At 64.5% G+C, this 15,110-nt stretch overlaps 1 protein-coding gene and 1 long non-coding RNA gene across 4 annotated transcripts in view; both read right to left on the bottom strand.

Annotated features, from left to right (window-relative positions):
• Window positions 1-15,110, bottom strand: part of STARD8 (StAR related lipid transfer domain containing 8) — a 61,147-nt gene that overhangs the window by 35,469 nt on the left and 10,568 nt on the right. Inside the window, exon 1 of one of the 3 annotated variants that reach the window (XM_040572151.1) lies at window positions 7,402-7,515. The exons of the other annotated variants lie outside the window; for them this stretch is intronic. The gene's annotated coding sequence lies outside the window, so the exon portion shown is untranslated. Of the gene's footprint in view, window positions 1-7,401; window positions 7,516-15,110 lie in introns of those variants that run through there. 3 annotated transcript variants of the gene reach the window in all.
• On the bottom strand, window positions 29-4,284 carry LOC121077184. The gene is made up of 2 exons (XR_005823936.1): window positions 2,453-4,284; window positions 29-1,858 (listed from the first exon to the last, which is right to left on the bottom strand). It is a non-coding gene; the product is annotated as an uncharacterized LOC121077184 (long non-coding RNA).

Below are 15,110 nucleotides of genomic sequence, written 5' to 3'. Positions count from 1 at the left end.
GGAAATGGCTTTTTTTTCTTTTTTTTTAAACACACGGCAAAGCATGTTTAACCCTTTCAGTCCCCGCTGCATGCTCCGACACCCACAATTAAGTTTCCAGGTGCCTTTGTTCTGGGTTGGCAACAGGAGAGCATCCTCTTGCTAGCGGTGCCCATGTCCTTGCACCACCACCACGTCTTGAGCGAAACCGGTCCCAAATCCATAACCCAGGTGCAAACTCCCTGATGAGGAAAGCCCAGACCCTCAAAACAGGCTTTACTTTCAGACAAACACAGGCTCCACTCCCAAGCAGAGGACAAGCTCGCACAGTTGTTCGCATCACTCCAGGTCCTGCATCGCCAGGGAGCAGCTGGGGAAGCAGAGGGGCAGCACCTGCGCCTTCCTCCTCCCTGCCCTTGTCGGGGAGCAGCCCGTCCAGCCCGTCCAGCCCCACACGTGCGCCTGCACCCAGGAGCCCTTCCCCGGCCACCTGCAGCACGGCGGGGCACAGCTGTGAGCCCAATGTCCCCGCCACAGCCAGCCCCAGGGACTCACAGCCCGCAACAAACTACCCCGACCTCCGCCTGACGAGCTCCGACCCCGACGTCCCTGCCGGCAGAGCCCCCCTACAGAGTGCCGTGCCATTTCCCAGCTCCGAATCCCATCCGCGAGGTTTCTGCAGCCGGCAGGGACGGGGTTCCCACGTGGAAATGGGAATTGAAAAGCCAGGATAAGGAAGGTAAAAGGGCGCACGCAGGGTCAGATTACACAGCGCTGGCAATGCCCAGCATCCAAAGCCAGCAGATCCTACCTCGTGCAGGCTCCACAGCGCTGCGTTTACTCTAGCGAGGCTGGGGAGCGAAGCAACACGTGGAGGCTTAGGAAGTACAAGCGCTGTTTTCATACCAACATCCCTACACAAAATAAAAGAAAGGAGGAAGAGGAGGAGAAGAAATGCAGGAAATCCCGTACGCAGAGGTGCTGACCGTAGGCTCACAAAGGATTCACAGAGTGCAATTCTGCTGCCCCTCTTCAACGCCTCCCTGAACGCGCCCCTTCAAAAGTGTACGCTCAGGGCTTTAAGTCTCAGATGCACGAAGTAGTTTGATACAATTCAGCTGCTGCTGCAGAATGCCTAAAATATTTGTTGTTTTTCTGAGCAGCAGCAGCAGCGCTGGGAGCGTTGTGCTGCGGAGGTGTGTGCAGGCGCGGGCTGTGGGGAAGGAAGGCAGCGGGGTCAGCTTCCACTTGGCTGGAAAGCGAAGTGCCCATCCAGAGCCCGAGTCAAAGGCTGGCAGGAGATCGTGCCTGTCCTCGCAGAGGAGCCCCAGCTCCTGCTCGGTCCTGGCTTTCGGCCTTGTCTGTGGAGGTGCTGAGGGCGAGCAGCCCCGATCCCTGCGGGACAGCCTGCGCGAGCCGGCAGCACCAAGTGCTGTGGGGAGCTCTGGACGAGGAGGACGATGCTTCTACAGCAGCCGAGCGGGGCCCAAGGGAGCAGGCCCGTTCCTCTGGCTCTGACGGACGAGCTGGGCAAGGAGATGCAGCCCCCGAGGGGGCAGCCCGGTACCTGCAGCCCGCGGGATGCCCAGGGCCCCGGCCCGCAGCCAGCCGACGTCCCCAGCAGCAGCGCGGTGCGTGCGGGGACACGTGCTGGCAGCCGGACCCCAGCTTCGTTTGGGCAGCCCGCGCGTCACCCCAGCAGCCGTGGGACAGGATGGCCACAAGGCAGAACTCGTCCGCCTTCGTACGGGGTGAGACCTGGGGAGAGGAGCAGCGGGCACACGGGCACCGCTCCCTGCGCCCAGCACGCAGCTGTCCGGCAAGAAACGCTCCCTGCCCCAACTCAGCAGCAAAGGATGGGAATCAGGAGTACCTGTAACTGAAGATACAGGGATTCGGCGCTGGGTGCAAGAGTGCCGAATGAAACAAGGACAAGATAAAGCGCTGTGAAGGGCACGCCGGGTTTACAGCAGCCCATAAATCCAGCGCTGTCCTGCATCTGCTGGGGAAAGGCTCTCTGGGCCGGAGAGGGAAGGGGAGGGAGCAGGGGACCAGGGCAGGGCGCTGAAGGAAGCCCCGGCACGCGGCAGTCACTCACCCATTTTCTCTTACACACCATCTCAGGCGCGATTAAGTTCTCCAAACCCTTTTTCAGAAGCCTGTTATTTGCAGCTGGGGGAAAAGGACTGCCCCGAGTGCCCGCGAGGCGCTGCCATACCCGCAGAGCCTCACTCCAGAAGGGCCGCAGGAAGCCCGTGCACAGCCCCAGGCGCGGGGCCGGCGGCACGGCCGCGCTGCCAGGCTCCGAGCGGCGGGCACGGCGCTGAGGGCTGGGCTGCCAGGGCACCGCGCGGCTCTGCGGAGCTGGGGCCGGCTGTGGGAGCAGGCGGGGGCCCGGCAGCGAGGTGCGGTGGGCAGTTTGTTATCTGTCCGGGAAAATGAGGCCGAAACTGCCCAGAGGTTCTGCTCTTACCCAACGAGCCTGACGAAACGAGGTCAAGTGAGCTTTGAGTCACCTCTGAGCGTCTCTGTCCCAGCAGTCTTGCGACACGTCCGGCTGCCGCCGCCTCTGCCCGCTTGCAGTTCTGCTGGGGGTGACAGAGACCCTGCCCCGGCCGCCCCCTCGCCGGCATCCTCCGACCCCCGGCACCGCTCCCTCTTCCCCCCCAGCCCGGCTCACAGCTCCCCGGCCACAGCCTCGTCCCAGCTCCTGCAGCGCAGCCCGACCCCCTTCAGTCCTCTTCTCCTCCCTTTTTTTTCAGTGCTCGCTTCCCTGCCCTCTCTGCCTTTGCTTCCCCTCCCACCCAGGACGGAGCCGGAGCCACGGGGCGCTGCGGGACGCCAGCCACGCACCCTGCAGGCACCGACCCCGCGGGGACCGAGAGGGGGGCAGACGGGGCCGGTCCCGCAGCCCTCTGCTCCCTCCCCTCCCAGCCTGCGCCGCAGCAGAGGCTGAGGACCCTCCGTGCAGGCAGACACTGCCCGGCCGCACCAGCTCCCACCTCGCCGCCTGCCGCGGGGCCCGGCACAGCGCCTGGAGCACCGCCGCCGCTGGCAGGGGCGCGGGGAAACGTTTTGGTGCCTTTCCTAGAAGGCACGGCGGGAGAGCGTGACGCCTCTGTGCTGCGTAAGACAAAGGGGCATTCAGAAGCTGAACTTGTGCCCTTGACAGCAGTGAAAATATTCTTGTGAAATTCATGGGGAGGAAAAAAAAAAGACCGGGGGGATGGGGAGAGAACAGAAACCCCGCCATGCACCTTTGCACGCCACTTACACTCGGGCAGTTACAACCTGCAGGTCAGAAGCCCCCTGTCCTGCTGTAACCCCGTCGCGTTTGCACGAGCAGCGCTGGAAGCAGAGCACACGCACGCTCCTGGGAGCGCAGGCACTTTCCCTAGGCAGTGACGTTACACACTTACGCCCTAGCGAGCTCTGAACATGAGCGTCAAAGCCAGCTCCAGCAGGGCGCCGCACGCTTGCCATTAAATCGGCGCGAGCGGGCTCCCTGCAGACCCCGCGCACGTTGCACTCAGACGCTCTTCCCTCCCCAGATAAAGGGCAGCAAATCCCCAGCGCAGCCGGGCCGAGCGTGCCGGGCCCCCTGGCCTCAGCGGCGTGCCGTCCCCGGAGGAGCGCCGCGCTCCTGCTGCCGGTCAGTCACCGGGAGGCCCAGGCGTGCGCCGCAGGCTCTGCGGAAATCCAGCCCCAGGTGCTCGCCCCGGGACGCGGGGAGGACGTGGGGACGCAGCTGCTCCAGGCGCCGCGCTGCCCTCCAGCCCCGCCGCGGCACGTTCGGGTGGGTGGGGGAAGAAGCGGCAGAGAGGGACACGTCCCCTCCTGCGGCACCGTACCCAGCAATAAGAGGCTCTCCTTGGGCACCTGCCTGCCGCCCAGCTGCCGCACCCCTGTACCCGAGCGGTGGCCCCAACGCCCGTCCTGAGCAGCAGCAGGGGTCTGTGACACAGAGCAGGCTGTCTCGGTGGGATCCGCGGGTGGACGCTGAGGAAGCAGCGGCAGGGGGCCGCCAGCACGGGCAGCTGCAGGACAGCACAGGCACCTCCAGCTGGCGACGTGCCGTTGTGCGATACGAGGGACACGAGGTGGGCAAGCCCCCCCGGCATTTTCCAGGGGAGGAAGGTCCCCCGAGCCGCTGTGTTTGCCAGGGCCGGTTCCCTGAGCCAGCCGTTAACGTTTACGCAGCCTGTGACTGGCACTGGGTGACAAGTGCCCTTTTCTGATAAGGAATCCTTCAAGGGACTCAGCAAACAGCTCCGCCGCTGCGTGCTGGGCAAATGCGGCGGGGCCACGTGGCGCGGGCAACCCGTCAATGATTAACTGGGACCAGTCGGGCAGCGCCTGGAGACAGCGGGGGCAGGCAGAGCGGGCTGGCGAGGGCTGTGCCAGCCCAGAGGGCAGCTGGGCGCCCGGGGCTGCACTGGGAGCTGCGTCCCACCGCCTCGGTCACCCCGCTGACTCCCCTGGGTGATCCCGGGCCCTGACGCAGTCCCGATTAGCAAAGGCGGCCAGCCTGTGTCAGAGACGCTCGTTCCTGTACCAAAACGAGCGTGGGGCTCCAAGGAGCGAGGTATTGGCAGCTTTGTGCCGCTGCCAGGCCGGGCGGTGGGAGCCCCAGGACGAGGGGAGCAGGATGAGGCCAGCGCCGCCCCGCACCGCTGCCAACCCCGCGTGCGCAGCCAGGCAGGTAACGCGCCTCGTCCCTCAGAGAGAAAACAGGGACGAGAAAAGGCAGCCGGCCGTCACCTCCTGCACATCAACAAACATTTCTAGCTGGAAATAGAGAAAGAGACCCTGGTTCTTTCCACTTCTGCGGCAGCCCCGACAGCTTGGGAGCATTAATGTAATTACCTGGAGGTGACTTTCAGAGAGGCTCGCACAAGGAGGGTTACGGCGGCTCAATCATTAACCGGGCGGGAGACCCCCGGCTCCGCTGGAATGCGGCCGCGCCGCCACCGGCCCTGCCCAGAGCGCGCCGCAGGCGGCACAAAGGGTAACGCAGCCCCCGACCGCGGAGAGGCTCCGGCCGCTCGGCATCACGTCCCTGCCAGCGGCACCACGTCCCTGCCGGCGGCACCACGTCCCACCAAACGCCGCCTCCTGCTTCCCGGTGGGGCCGGGAGGAAGAACTGAGGGGCGAGGAGAGGCTCTGCCCGCCGGGCCGCAGACGTCCCCGCTGCCACGCGTGCCTCCCCGCGTAGCGCCGCTCGCCTGGCACAGCGCCGCGTGGCGCTGCTCCGGCCGGCTGCGCTCACACGGAGCCACGACCAGCGAGTGCTGCTCCTGCAGACGAGACAAAGCCACCCCCAAGACACCGAGCCTTCGCCCAGCACCGCAGCCTCCCTGAGAGCACCCCGAGCCTCAGCACCGGAGCAGAGCGCTGCCGGCAGCCTCCCTGCGCTGCCCCCTGCCCAAACGGGTCCGGCACCCCCGCTCAGGTTCAGCACGCTCCCTTCCTGTCAGGGTCTCTTCTCCCACTGCTTCCATCAGAGCGGAGATGCTGCAGGCTGAATTTTGTGTTCGCTCTTCCACATCCTTTGCACAAAGCCTCAGAGTGCCACTGCTGCCGCAGGACCTGCACACACACACACTGTGGCACGGGAGGTTCCGGCAGGGGCACAGCATCTCCCCTCAGCCTTTGGGGCCTGCACGCTACCACAAAATGCCTTTCACACCCAGAATGACCACGTTCCCCGATGCGCCCATGAGACAAGCCCCAGGTGAGCGCGCCCACCTCGCCGTCGTGGAGGAGCCGCCCCGAGCCCCGCACGGAGCGCACCGAGGCCGGACCCCTGCGCCAGGAGGCGTTCGCTCCCCGCGGCGGCAGCCCCGCGGCCGACCCGCTGCCTGTATTTGGAGGGTTCTGCTCCCACAGACGTCTGAATGCAACAGCCCGTCCGCGGCCGCGCAAAGTGCACGTGCCGGCCTGCAAACCTCTGCTCCGGGCGAATTGTTACCAGGTCTTCAAGGAATACACAGCTTAAGGAGGGAGATCCTGCTCTCCTCTCCCCGGGAGGTGATTTGCACGTCACGCAGCGACCCCGGTACACCCCCAGGCAAAGGGCAGCCTTCTTTTCCCCTGCTCGACTCAAACTGACTTTGAGAACTTTCAAATCTTTTTGAAATTAGTACAGAAATCAAGGGGAAGTACTGAAGTGCCCTTAGGCACAACCATATTTTGTTCTCTTACGAAACTAAGTTGCTGGCAGCCCGCCCCACGCATACGCTTCGCGTTGGACATTTGAGGCAATGCAGACAAGGAATGCTCGACAGAAGCACGATCAGATTTATTCAGTTGGGCTTTTATTAGAAAAGCATTTCTCAAAGGAAGTGCACGTACATGAAGTGAGCGTGTGCACCTTCTCAGAAGCTACACTTTACACCTGCTTTGCTCTGGGATTTGATGTTGCGTCACATTAGGAAACTAGTGACGAACTTTTGGTACAAGGATCTGATCTATTTTTTCCCTACGCAAATGGAGGAGGACAGAGGGGTTTTGAAAGAAGCCCTTGCTCCTTGCGCAGCTCACCGCGCAAGAGGCAGACCCAAACGTAAAGCTGCGCAGAGCAGCGAGGAGCTGCTGCGCCTGCTCCAGCAACACTTTCTTAACACGTTTCTTAACTGCATTGCAGTTAAAATGTAAACAGAAGAAAGCGCATTCATTGACAACAATTCAAGCGTGTGCACGGCAAAGAACGCAACCTGCTGCCAACAACATCACAATATGTTCGCTGACAGCCCGCGACCGCACGGGACCTCCAAAGGCAAAGGTCTCTCCCCACTCCCGCCCTGCGCACCGAGGAGCCGTTCTAAAACACAAATCACAAAATCAAACAGAAGCCGGCGTTTGCTTTGGCCGCAAACGAATAACCTCTGAAAAACCAGCCCGACGCCTCGGCAGAGAGCTCTGACGGATCGGCGTCAGCTCACGACCCGGTAAGCTACGCACGGCAAGCCGATCCGTGCCCAGCCGCCGCAACGACCTCCAGGACGAAGAACCGGCTGCGAAGCCGCGCCCGCGGCTCTGGGAGCCCGAGCCGGGCGCTGACTCCCGCTGCGTTAGGGAGCGGGGGCCCGACCCCGACGTCGGCGCGGAGCTTCCGCGAGCTCCCCGGCTCCGCAGATCGCACCGCGCCGCGGGGCTCTTCGGCGGCCGGCCCGATGTAACCTGCGCTGGTCCCCGCTGCGGGGGAGGAGGGACCCCGCGGACACCGCCCGGTGCCCGGCAGGGCCCGGTGCCACCCGCGGCTCCCCCCCCCGGCCGCCGCGAAGCGCCGCCGGGACCGCGCCTGGGGCAGCTCCGCGCCGCGGGGCCGCGCACAGCCCCCGGGGCGCGCTCTCGGGGCGCCCCTCGCTCCGACCCCCCTCCCCCCCGCGGGAGCGCGCACCGCCGGGTCCCCCGTTTACCTCCGGGCTCCGCTGCGCCCCCGTCGAAGCGCGGCGTCCTAGGGACGGACGGAGGGACGGAGGGACAGAGGGACGGAGGGACGGAGGGACGGAGGGACGGAGGGACGGAGGGAGGGACGGAGGGACAGAGGGAGGGACGGAGGGACGGAGGGACGGAGGGACGGAGGGACGGAGGGACGGAGGGACGGAGGGAGGGACGGAGGGACAGAGGGACGGAGGGACGGAGGGACAGAGGGAGGGAGGGACGGAGGGACAGAGGGACGGAGGGACGGAGGGACAGAGGGACGGAGGGACGGAGGGACAGAGGGACGGAGGGACGGAGGGACAGAGGGACGGAGGGACGGAGGGACAGAGGGACGGAGGGACGGAGGGACGGAGGGACGGAGGGACGGAGGGACGGAGGGACGGAGGGACGGAGGGACAGAGGGACGGAGGGACGGAGGGACGGAGGGACGGAGGGACGGACGGAGGGACGGAGGGACGGAGGGACGGAGGGACGGAGGGACGGAGGGACGGAGGGACGGAGGGACAGAGGGAGGGACGGAGGGACGGAGGGACGGAGGGACAGAGGGACGGAGGGACGGAGGGACGGAGGGACGGAGGGACGGAGGGACGGAGGGACGGACGGAGGGACGGAGGGACGGAGGGACGGAGGGACGGAGGGACAGACGGAGGGACAGACGGAGGGACAGACGGAGGGACGGAGGGACGGAGGGACGGAGGGACAGACGGAGGGACAGACGGAGGGACGGAGGGACGGAGGGACGGAGGGACGGAGGGACGGAGGGACGGAGGGACGGACGGAGGGACGGAGGGACGGAGGGACGGAGGGACGGAGGGACGGAGGGACGGAGGGACGGACGGAGGGACAGAGGGACGGAGGGACGGAGGGACAGAGGGAGGGAGGGACGGAGGGACAGAGGGACGGAGGGACGGAGGGACAGAGGGAGGGAGGGACGGAGGGACAGAGGGACGGAGGGACGGAGGGACAGAGGGACGGAGGGACGGAGGGACAGAGGGACGGAGGGACGGAGGGACGGAGGGACGGAGGGACGGAGGGACGGAGGGACGGAGGGACGGAGGGACAGAGGGACGGAGGGACGGAGGGACGGAGGGACGGAGGGACGGACGGAGGGACGGAGGGACGGAGGGACGGAGGGACGGAGGGACGGAGGGACGGAGGGACGGAGGGACGGAGGGACGGAGGGACAGAGGGAGGGACGGAGGGACGGAGGGACGGAGGGACAGAGGGACGGAGGGACGGAGGGACGGAGGGACGGAGGGACGGAGGGACGGAGGGAGGGACGGAGGGACGGAGGGACGGAGGGACGGAGGGACGGACGGAGGGACGGAGGGACGGAGGGACGGAGGGACGGAGGGACGGAGGGACAGACGGAGGGACGGACGGAGGGACAGACGGAGGGACGGAGGGACGGAGGGACGGAGGGACAGACGGAGGGACAGACGGAGGGACGGAGGGAGGGACGGGCGGGCAGGGGGAGCGGCAGCGGGTCCCGGCCCGGCCCCGCTCCGGGCGGGCTGATGCGAGCCGGGGCCGTGGCTCCGGCCCTCGTCGGGGCGAGCGGCCGCGGGCAGCGCCGGCTGCGGGCCAGGAGCGCGGAGCCCCGGCCCCCGGCAGCCGGGGCCAATCGCCACGGGGGGGCGGCCCCGGGCCCCCCTCCGCTCCCCTCCCCTCCCCTCTCCTCCCCTCCCCTCCCCTCCCGGCCCGCGGGGTCCCCTCCCCAGACGCGTCCCCTGCACAGGGCCTGGCTGGGCGCCAACCCGCGCCCGGCCCCCCCCCGCCCATCAAACCCAACGGGAGGCAAAACGGGGGGGCACGAGCCGCAGCGAGATGCTGAGGAGCAGGGAAGCCGCTCTCGTGGGACCCGCGTCCCCCAAAGCCCCCCCACATCGCACGGGTCCTCCTTGCTCGGTGCTCGCCGCTCTGGCAGGCCGGGGCGAGGCTCGGCGGCCCTGCGAAGACGCTGCCGCACGTCTCGGCCTGCCTTCGGCTCCCAGAGCCACGGCCTGTGGGATGGGACCAGCTGAAAACCATTCGCGAGAGGGTGGAGAATAAAACGGGGGAGAGAGTCTGGAATACAGGGGCCAAGAGGAAAAAGTACATATATATTTAAGGTAGACCTGAAGGATACATTTGTTTGCGGGAAACGTAAGGCAAGAGGGCAGGAGGCACCTCGCTACGGAGGGGCAGGGGGTGGCTCGGGGTGCCAGGAACCCAGCCGAGCCCCGAGCCCCGCCGCAGCCCCCCCGGGCAGCTCTCTGCTTACTGTCTCCATCAGCAGAGCCCTGCTCCCCCGGCTCCCGGGCAGGGCCATGTGAAGGGGACAGCGGTGGGCAGCCAGCGCTGCTCGGGCTCCGGCTGTCCCAGAGGCTGCCTCTGCCCCGGGGGGCTGCAGAGGGTGAGCAGAACTCCTGGAGCACCGCGCGGCACAGCCCCGGGGGCAGACGGCGGAGCCAGCATCCCAGGGGACAGGCGGGGCGGCTGGCTTGTTCGCCCACCGAGCTGGGGAGGCTGCGGAGGCCGGAACGGGGCACGGCCGGGCGAGGGGAGGGCTCACAGCACCTTACGTGGGTTGAAGCCGGGCACCAGCACCGGGGCGGCCCCAGGGGGAAACACGGGCAGGCAGTGGAAAAAGTGGCTCAGAGGAGGATTTCAAGCATTCTCCACTCGTTTCCTCACGCAAACCGGGAAGGGGGAGAGGCGTGGGGGCAGCGAGGCAGGAAGGCTCCCAGAGGCGATGAGCTATAAACGGGCAGTGACGGGGACAGCACCCAGCCGGCGACGGGGACAGCACCCAGCCGGCGACCACGGACCCCGCAGGCACACACTCGCCCCGCACGCACCGGGGCCGGCCGACGGCCGCGCGACCCGGGCGAAGGCTGGGAGGAGCAGAAAACGTGCACGCTGCAGGCTCCCCCCCGCGCCGGCCGATGAATGGGCCGCATTCACGCCCGGCGATATTAATAGTTCCCAGCCTACGGCCGAGGAATGGCAGGGAGCCCACGGGCTCGCCTCCGGGCCGCCCCGCCGCCTGCACAAGGCGCCCAGTATGCACGTGTGCTCGCGGGGTGCCCAGCACAGGGGTGAGCGCTGCCTGCGGCCGGCACGCAGCCCTGCAGGGAGAGGGGGAGCAGCGCGCAGCCCTCCTGGGCAGGGCCGGGAGGAACGCGGGGAGAGCAGGGATCACACCGAGCGGGATCCGGAAGGACAAGGGGAGAGGAGCTTAGGGTGGTCCAAAGGGCGTCACTGAGAAGGGACAGGAAAAGATCCAACAACAGCCCTTTGAAGCTGGCTGAATAGAGGAAAAGCCGTCCGGGAGGGTCAGCGGGCTGCGGGGCTGTGCCCTCCTCCCAGCAGAGGCCGGGAGCCCGGTGCGCGGGACACCCGAACCGGGAAAAGCTCCGGTAAGAGGCTCGAAGCAATAACCTCTGCCCCGCCCTCACAGGGGACCTGAAACGGGACCTGAGGAGCGCTGTGATCTCCCCCAGCACAACCCCACGCACCAGTAAGCTGCTGGGACTGGGAGCAGGGCTCGGCGGCTGAGCGAAGCCCTCCTGGCCTGCACACACGCAGTGAAAGCCGGGTTAAATCCTGTGGGCAGCAGCAGGCACGTGCAGCCCAGCCCAGCCCAGCCCCAGACCTGAGGTGAGGGCATTTTCGGGTAACCAGCTGATGCTGCCCGCGCTGCAGCCTGGCTTCTGATGGCCGTGCTGCCTCCCCTCCTGGCAGAGCTCAAAGTCCTCCCCTGCTCTGGGCTGGGTCCAGCAGGAGAATTGGCCGGGCCACGCCGCAGCTGAAGCTAGGTCGTTCTGAAGGACGGGTTACACTGAGATGCTCACTGAACACCTAGATGGCACTGAGGCGTTTTCAAATCCCCTAAAAAAGACCAATTATTTGGCATTTGTCCCTTGGGTCTGCATCTGCACATGCCCAGGTTCCAACAGAGCACGTCTGGCTGCGAGCAGCGCACGGACACCCGCAGCCCAGCGCGCCCAGACGGGCTCCAGCCACCTCTGGGACTTCTTCACAGTCCCACCGGAGGCCCAGGAACAGCCGACGTGAGCTTATGAAAGCAAAGGCATCCTCAGCGCCCTCGTTCCTGTACTACAGCACCTGATCACATCACGTCGGACCTGCAAACCTTTGCATTATCAGGCAATTTCTGTTTTCCTTGCTGCCCCACAGAGGGTTAGAGACAGAACCAGGTGTTTGCCGACAGTAGGTAGAACATCTTCCCCAAGGGATCGCGAAGCATCCTCAAAGACTAACAGCGCACACGGCTCCCCCCTGCCCCCGGACACAGACCTCTGCCGTGCCCCCGGCAGCACCCGGAGCCCCCGTCCCACACCCGCCAGCCCCCTCGGTGCTCCCCCCCGGGCAGGCAGCCCAGCAAAGGGCACCCTCTCCCGGGCAAGGCGCACAACGGCCCGACCAGATGAAAACACCCTGGAAAAATCGAAACAAAGGCGGTAAATAAATAAATAAATAGACAGACAGATCGAATCCATGGGAAATGCATCTCCGCCCTGCGTGGCCACCCACCACGAGCAGAAAACCCACGCACCCACAACAAGCACATCCTGGCCAGCCCCGAGCCGTCATTGTCTGGTTCTCTTTTTCCGACGACCAAAGTAAACAGGGGGGCGGGGAGAGAAGTAAAAATTCTCTTTCAGGTGTATAAATAAAAAACGGCCACAGAAATGAGCAAACCAGGAGTGAGTGTCCTGGGGTAAACTTATTCACAAGCATGTGCTCGGGGGACTCTTGCTCTGCTAACGCAACTATTATTCATGTTTCATAATTTTCCACCACCGCGGATGGAAAACAGGAGAACCCTGTGACATTTTCGCGTGAGCTAGCTTCATCTGGGCTGAAATACGTGTCAGTGCCGGGCCCAGCCTGCACTTGCCACCCGCTCTCGCTCCCGCCCAGCAGAGCCCTATTTATTTCTGTCTGGCCACCCGGCCGCACAACAGTTGCTCGCTTTTTTTAATCCACGGCTGTCAAAGCCGTCATCTCCACCGCTGCCGTTGCAGCCCGTCGCATTTCGGTGTGTCCCCAGCAAATCTGGGCCCCAGACGCCACACGAGGACCCCTGGGCACGGCTGCAGGTGGCAAAGCCGCACGTGGCCCCGCGCTGGGAACGTTACCGGGGCAGAACAGATGGGTTTGTTTCCTCAGAGAGCACGCAGATAGCGGCGGGTAGCCATCATGCAGGTTACCGAGGTGTTACTCGCAAAGAAAGGGCAACGGGCCGATCTGGCAGCAGGCACCCTGCTCGGGAACGAAGCTAACGGCGGACACAAAATGGCAGCTGGAGTCGGTGCCGCCAGCTGCACGGGCACAGCAGGCAGCGCCCCGCCAGGGCCGAATTCCCCGGCTTCCAGGGGAGGAGGGCGAGAGGGAGAAAGAGAGAAACTCAGAGACATAAGCACAACAGCATCATTCATAGGCGCTGATTTCATAAAACAAGGATCCTGTGTCTGGCCCAGAGCTCAAGGCAATTAAAACAGCAGCCACAGATCTCAAAGAAACAGCAGGAATTTATCTGAGGAATCCGGATTATGTGGCCACTGCCGGAGCAGAGCAGAAAGCCCCCAGCTCCGGGAAGGTAAACAAGCTAGCGAGGAGAAGCGGCAACCAGCTCAATCACCCCGACTGTTCCCGCCTCGCCCACCGTGCCAGGGCCTCCTCCCCGGAACGAGGGGGGGCTGCAGCTGCGGTTAGCAGGGGCTGGTCCTTGCTACGTGCACACGGGACCACCGAGGGGTGGGAAGAACCTGGGCCTCCCGGTCCCCACACAGCCGCCGGAGGAGGCAGGGACTGGTTTGCAGCCAGGTGCCACCACAGATGCTAACCACTGCGGCTTCGGCACAGGGCTGGGGGAAGAATGCCCAGAATGGTTTATTGTTCCAGAGATAACGATGGCGGTTTGCAAGTCTAAGAAAGTGGTTTTCCATTCCAGCCCAGCCTCGGGAAGCACACGCTGGGCTTACCAAGACACTGAAAGCAGCCAAGGTGCTGATTAAACTCACCCAAGTCTTACTGGCCCCGGGAGCAACGGGGCTGGGGGCAGCACTTCCAGGCTGTGCTCGCAGCTCTCCTGCAGGTCCCCAGAGAGGCTCCCGCACCCCCTGCTCCCCGGCCCGCCGGGCTGACACCCCTGGCTGCAGCACCACGCCAGGAGCCACGGCACAGCCGACTGCACCAGCGGGACCTGAATGGGGCCGCGGGGTGCCCGTGTCCCTGGCAGGGAGGTGGCCACGGTGGGCTGGCAGCTCGTGGCCCTCGTACCTCTCCCTCTGAGACAGCCACGGCACTGGAAACAGCTGAAATGAAGGGCGCTTTTGCCAGAATACACTGGATCTTATCAACCAATGTTCTCACCAAGCATTAATGAACTCTCCTCCACTAGGTTCGTAACAGCTTAACTCTTCGGAAAACTCCATTTCCTCCCTCACCTGTGACGATCTAAGCTGACCTTACCGCCTCTGAGGAATTACTCCCGTCCATCAGCAGTACTTTGGACCATTCCCAAAGAGACCATTTAGCAGCAGAAGGCACGAGTCTCTGGCACAAGTTGGCAGGTTCAAGATCTGGTTCTTCACTGAGCATTGGAGCAGACTGAGAAACTAAATCACAGTTCCTCTTTCACATAACTCAAAATAAATTGCTTTCAAGATTGTTATCCGCAGGCTGTTATCACAATCATCTTTAAAAGCCACATCAGACCAGTCTCAGCACTGAAGTTTGAAAAGAAGAAGAATTCCTCAAACATTTTTAACAGTCTCAATACAAAGGCCGATAAAAGTATCATTACAAGGCTATCGAATACAAAACAATCCCCCTTTTTTATGAAAAGTACGGGGTTCCTTCTTTTGGAGGGTCGGTGGGAGGGAGGGGATTTTAAAACCATTTTTTTTCACGAAGAACTTCTATATGTGACGAGCTATGTTTTCCCCCAAGCATCACGTTTCAAACTGGTAATGCCCTTGGGGCCGGGGAGGGAAAGGCCTCGCTTCTGGTCCCTGCTGCAGGGATGCAGCCTGCAGGCCACCAGTCCGTCCCACAGCACGGGCCAGAACCACACGCCAGCAGCGCCAGGACCGCAGCCGGGCGCACAGACCCGCTCGGAGTGACACGGGCACCGACCACCCGAGTGACACGGGTGCTGACCACCAAGCACCGCGCGCTTTGCACTGAGCAGGGCACACGGACGGTGCTGCCCCCACACGGTGTCGGACCTGTCCTCAGGCACAGCACCGGCCACCCGATGAGGTACCATCAGCACAGAAACGCGCTCCCCCCACGCCGAAGCAGGAGGGTGGCCCCCACCGGGCGAGCACCCTGCACCAGGCAGCACGAGCCCGGCGCGGGGAGCCCTGGGCCGGCGCTTACAGCGGCGGAGAATCAGCACCGCAGACTGGGCATCAGGTGAAGCGTTCGGGAAGGAGCAGTGGGTACAGAGAAGGAGCAGGATCATTTTCCACGGGATGCAGAGCAACTGCCGGGGCAGGGCTTTCACAGGGCTCATAAAGACCTGACGGGGAGGGGTCCGGGGGGGGCACAAGCCCACAGGCCCCGGACTCGAGCCACAGCACTGCAGCAGTTTGCCACCAACCAGGGCGATCTGTGCTGCTCTCGGCTGCCCCTCGGGAGGGACGCTCACCCTTACAGTTGGGCTGGA

The sequence above is a fragment of the Cygnus olor genome, chromosome 13 (assembly GCF_009769625.2).
Source record: "Cygnus olor isolate bCygOlo1 chromosome 13, bCygOlo1.pri.v2, whole genome shotgun sequence".
Classification (NCBI taxonomy): Eukaryota; Metazoa; Chordata; class Aves; order Anseriformes; family Anatidae; genus Cygnus; species Cygnus olor.
The sequence above is the reverse complement of the archived record's forward strand: the minus strand, read 5'-3'. Positions and strand labels throughout refer to the sequence as shown.